Consider the following 6,124-nt stretch of genomic DNA (forward strand, 5'->3'; position numbering starts at 1 on the left):
TTTAATGCTAGTCAATGTACAACTTGAAGATTTAGCTGTATGGGTGTTAAAGTTTGACAATTAAGTGTCAATAATGGTTACCTATTGTACACAATACAAAATTGCATCTCAATGTACTATAATAAGCCCAGGTAAGTATTGAGTTGTGTTCGGTTAAGGCTAAGACCTCAGAAACTTGAAATGTTTTCCTGCATTTAAATTCTAATCCCCAAATACTGTAATCTTACGATGCATTTATGCCACACACTCTGATTTAAACATAATACTGCACTGAGGTCTGCTGCAAAAAATCTATACGGAGACTGCAACATTAAAATAACTGTAGAAAACCTAATTCATCATACTGCTTTAAGCTTTAAAATCTTTTTGAAAGACCGTAGACCTGGCTACATTTGAGTAGGAATGGGCCTTCCAAGATGATCCACGGACTAGTATGACGATTTCAATGAAAAAGTACCGCCTTTGCCGAACAATTCAACATCTATCACTTCTGGCATTACTAATCCCCCGACTAGGGACAACTACCAGGGCTGGTCGACCCGATTATATTTGCCTTGTTTTTTTTAGAAGAGTCCAGGTGCATTGCTACAACCTTCTAAGGATCGTGCCCAGATGTGGGATCTGAGCCGAGGATGTTGTTGTGCCTTGTGCAGCCTTTTGAGACATTTGTGATTAAGGGCTATATAAGTAAACTTTGTATTATGGATTAAATGACTTGATTACTACACGACAGGATGACGTCTGCGGCTCAGAGGGTTCTGCAATCCTCTGTCACTGCTGTTGTGTCCTTGGGCAAGACACATGACCTCCATTTCCCCCAATGCCATCTACCCTGGTGAAGATTTATGGAACTGTAGCAAAACTATTTGCAAATGGTATCTCAATCTGTAGTCCGATTCACTTGTCCGTGTTCTAATCTGTTTTATCTCACCGACTAAGTATAGGGAAATGTGAAGTTACAGACAAATCTTTTAGCACGTTCAAATCGCTGCACGGACACAACTCTCACACGTGTCACAAAAGTCAGCCAATCAGGGTTCTTGCTTCAGACGGGACTTGTTTTATTTCCACACACATATGGACATATGGACACAAATTAAAACACGCACAGGTCTGATTACACAGATTGAGAGACACAGGCCCATCTAAACCGGTGTCTTGCGAAATTCTGTATCCCTGAAATATGTTGTATCCCCTGCCGTGACATTCCTACCCGAATAAATGCTTTTGATCACCAGTACATGACGTGTTCACATCGCTGCACTAGCTTCTCTATTGCGTATACCAGGGGTGTCATTTGTACGGCCCCCGGGATGAGTTAGATAAGTATAGAAATTTACCAAAAATGTTTGATTGAAAGAAACTGCTGTTCTAAATGTGTCCACTGGATGTTGCAATAGCAATTAGTTGTAGATGACGCTACAAATGTACAAACTAAACCACATTGTTAGTACATCAGTCGAGGAAAATGATCAAACTACATAAATAGCATGCTGTAATTTGATTTGGATTTTTTTTTTTTATCTTGATAGATTGAAAATGAACACCAATGAGTTGACGAACATTATCACATAATTTATTCAGAAAATATAAATAACGACAAATAAAGATAGAATACTATTAACCGCAACATGTAAGTGTAAAAAAAAAAACCAACAACATGATTTGTACATTTTCAGAATGTGCTTGTTCTATTTTCAAACAAAACAATCTGAAGTTATCTTTATTTTTAAGTTATGCCGTGATTTTACCAGTCCGGCCCACTTGGGAGTAGATTTTTCTCCATGTGGCCCCCGATCTAAAATGACTTTAGCCCTTTGAGACACTTGTGATTTAGGGCTATATACATAAATATTGATTGATTGACTTTGACACCCCTGGTGTATACAATGTCATGCTGCAGAGCAGTTGGTCAGCCTGCTATTTTCTGCAAATTACATTAACATCCTGTAATTTGGTTTATTTAATCTTCTGATAGATTATAAAATAACAATATAATGGGAACAAACACTACAGAGTAGACTCAATTACATGTATAAAAAAAAACAAAAAAACACGTATTTTATGCCAAAAATATGTGTACTACGTACGTCCCTCAAGCTATGTACTAACACAGGCCTGGGCAATTATTTTGACTCGGGGGCCAAATTTAGAGAAAAAAATGTGTCTGGGGGCCTGTATATCTATTTCAAGGAACAATAATACAAAACCTCACAATAATGTCTGAGTGAATGCTAAAACTGTTATGACAGAAAACGGAATGGAATTAAAAAATGTTTTTACTGAATGAGACACCCAGAATGTACATGAAAATAAAGAATGTGGGATTTACAATATTAACTATGAACTACCTGTATAATCAGTGTCAGAGCTTGGTCCGCATTGCCGGCAGTAAGTAGGACCCGTTTCCAGTGAGGGTTGGACTCCGCCAAGGCTGCCCTTTGTCACCGATTCTGTTCATAACCTTTATGGACAGAATTTCTAGGCACAGTCAAGGCGTTGAGGGTATCTGGTTTGGTGGCTGCAGGATTAGGTCTCTGCTATTTGCAGATGATGTGGTCCTGATGGCTTCATCTGGCCAAGATCTTCAGCTCTCACTGGATCGGTTCGCAGCCGAGTGTGAAGCGACTGGGATGGGAATCAGCACCTCCAAGTCCGAGTCCATGGTTCTCGCCCGGAAAAGGGTGGAGTGCCATCTCCGGGTTGGGGAGCAGATCTTGCCCCAAGTGGAGGAGTTCAAGTACCTCGGAGTCTTGTTCACGAGTGGGGGAAGAGTGGATCGTGAGATCGACAGGCAGATCGGTGCAGCGTCTTCAGTAATGCGGACGCTGTATCGATCCGTTGTGGTGAAGAAGGAGCTGAGCCGGAAGGCAAAGCTCTCGTACCATCCTCACCTATGGTCATGAGCTTTGGGTCATGACTGAAAGGACAAGATCACGGGTACAAGCGGCCGAAATGAGTTTCCTCCGCCGGGTGGCGGGGCTCTCCCTTAGAGATAGGGTGAGAAGCTCTGTCATCCGGGAGGAGCTCAAAGTAAAGCCGCTGCTCCTCCACATCGAGAGGAGCCAGATGAGGTGGTTCGGGCATCTGGTCAGGATGCCACCCGAACGCCTCCCTAGGGAGGTGTTTCGGGCACGTCCGACCGGTAGGAGGCCACGGGGAAGACCCAGGACACGTTGGGAAGACTCTGTCTCCCGGCTGGCCTGGGAACGCCTCGGGATCCCCCGGGAGGAGCTGGACGAAGTGGCTGGGGAGAGGGAAGTCTGTGCTTCCCTGCTTAGGCTGCTGCCCCCGCGACCCGACCTCGGATAAGCAAAAGAAGATGGATGGAACTATGAAGGATAAAACACTGAATATTGACAACTTAAGAATGTCACACCCCCTCTCGATCGACATATCTTACAATCAAGCAAAACGCAACAAAAATGCAACAAACACAGTGAAATATGAACTTGAAGGGTAAAAAAAAACCTACAATCTGATATATGTGATATCACTAAGCTTTTGAACTTTGTTGTAAAAATCTCCTTCCGCGTCTGTCCCTGACACCCGCATTTCAGGCTCAGGAAACACTGTGGAAATGCTCCCCACCCACACTGCTTGATGCCTCGTCTGAGCTGCTGTGACTTAGATGACCATAGTAACTAGTATATCATACGAAGGCACAGATTCCAATCATTGAAATACTTTTTATAGTTCAAGACTTACTGTAATTTGAAAATGTCATTGTACATCATAATGGCAGCACAGTTATCTTAAAGATCTAAAAAAAAATGTCTGGCGGGCCAGATTGAAAAGCTTAACAGGCCGCATGCAGCCCCCGGGCCTTACTTTGCCCAGGTCTGTACTAACATCATGTGGATTATACTGTATGTATAGACTTGGCATCGTACAAAACTTGTGAATTTAGACTCATTTTATAAATTAAAAAAAAAGTTAGTAGGGGATATGTAATGAAACAACTGGAAATATGTGATGCATTACAATGTATGGTATGCATGTTCGAAATAAATTGAAACTGAACTGAACATAATATTTATAATCATTGACATCGCTAATAACACAGAAGTGCTGCCGCTGTCAGACCAAGGCAGAGCTCCGCCCTTATGCGCGCTCCCGCGCTAGGGGATACAAAATATTTCAGGGATACAGAATTTCGCACGACAACTTTGTGATTCTATCACCAAAAAAATACAATGAAAAATATCGGAATAATGTCAAAATCAAAGTTGGAATCCCCCTTGAGGGTCCCTTCTACAGCCAAAAGTCTCACATGCCTAATAACTCTGACAAATAATGAATAATTAATGCAAATGACACTGTCGGAACCCCCCACAAGGGGGCGCTCACAGCCCCCAGCACGTTCTTGGAAGAGTCAGTGCTCTGCCACTCATTGTGACGTCATCTGAACTTTTGCTGACTGCAATTTGAAATACGGTCCAAAAATGAAACACACTTACCCTTCAGAAAGCCAGAAGTGGAGAAAAAAACAGCAAAAGAACGGTAAGACTTATACTTTGTGACTCTATGGCCTTAGTAAAACTACTCCATCCATTTCCTACCGCGTGTCCCTCTCGGGGTCGACCTAGCTTAAATTGATTGTCTGACACCAGTGATGATGAAGGTACAGCGTAATTATCTTATCTGTCAGACTACCCGTTTTATAATATATTACAGTAAATGTCACATAAATACTGTGCAAAATCCATACGGTACAGACATTTAACACTCAATGTCCATTTAGTCACTTATGGACATTTAATATTTTCATATGTAGGGCCTGTGCTAATTATGTAATAAGTGCTTAACTGTTGCACTCTATTAGGCTTGTCCCGATTCCTGATACCAACATTTTGGTACCGGTACCAAAATATATTTCGATACTTTAATTTTCGAAATAAAAGGGGGCAAAAAAAAAGAAGTAATCATAGGCGTTGCAATCACGTGACGTCGAGGTACTTCCGGGTTTCAGGCCTGGCCTAAGCCCCATTAGGCTACTGTTTATTTACCTGAATCAGTGCAGATTGAGGCTTATTTTGAAAGGTTTAGAGACAAATATAAAAGCGATCATGAAAAAAATATTTAAAAGGGGATTTTACCCTCCGGGTACTCCGGCTTCCTCCCACCTCCAAAGACATGCACCTGGGGATAGGTTGATTGGCAACACTAAATTGGCCCTAGTGTGTGAATGTTGTCTGTCTATCTGTGTTGGCCCTGCGATGAGGTGGCGACTTGTCCAGGGTGTACCCCGCCTTGCGCCCTAATTGTAGCTGAGATAGGCTCCAGCGCCCCCCGCGACCCCGAAGGGAATAAGCGGTAGAAAATGGATGGATGGATGGGATGGAGGGGAATTTTACACTCTTAAGAAAAATACTTTTCAAAAAAGGTTTAAACAATTTATCATCACTGGGAGGTTACTTCTACCTTACTTCACTTGACACCTACGGTTTTTAGATGTGGACAAATGGGTTAAGAAGTGTCAAAGTTGCCTCAGCCAAAGATCCGGGTCCCCATGAAGTCCTTTTCAGCTACACGGCCACTTGAAGTAATAGCAGTTGATTTCAGCGTGTTAGAGATGGCAGGGAGAATGTGTTGGTAATAACAGACATATTCATCAAATTCACTCAGGTGTTTCCCACACGGGATCAGAAAGCATATACAACAGCTAAGAGTATCCTAAAAGAGTTGTTCATGAAATATGGTGTCCCTGAGAGACTTCACTCAGACCAGAGGAGACATTTTGAGAGTGAGATCATAAAAGAACTTTGTCAACTGTATGGTGTAAAAAGGACACACGCTACAACCCATCACCCACAGGGAAGCACACAATGTGAGCGTTTCAATCCGGACAATGCATGACCTTTTGCGTACGTTGCCACCGGGAAAAAAACGCAGATGGCCTGAATATTTGCCAGAGTTGACTTATGCCTATAATGTGACACCTTGGTATGGAACCCTACCTGCCAGTAGATGCATTGTTGGGTCAGGAGGGGTTAGATGGGAAAGATAATTGGTTAGCATTTCATCAAGAAAGGTTAAACGATGCCCATCGAAGAGCACATCAATATGCAGAGATTGGAAAGTGACCAGGATAGTGCATACTATCCAGAAAATGGGACAGTTA

The sequence above is a fragment of the Nerophis lumbriciformis genome, linkage group LG14 (genome assembly GCF_033978685.3).
Source record: "Nerophis lumbriciformis linkage group LG14, RoL_Nlum_v2.1, whole genome shotgun sequence".
NCBI classification, from domain to species: Eukaryota; Metazoa; Chordata; class Actinopteri; order Syngnathiformes; family Syngnathidae; genus Nerophis; species Nerophis lumbriciformis.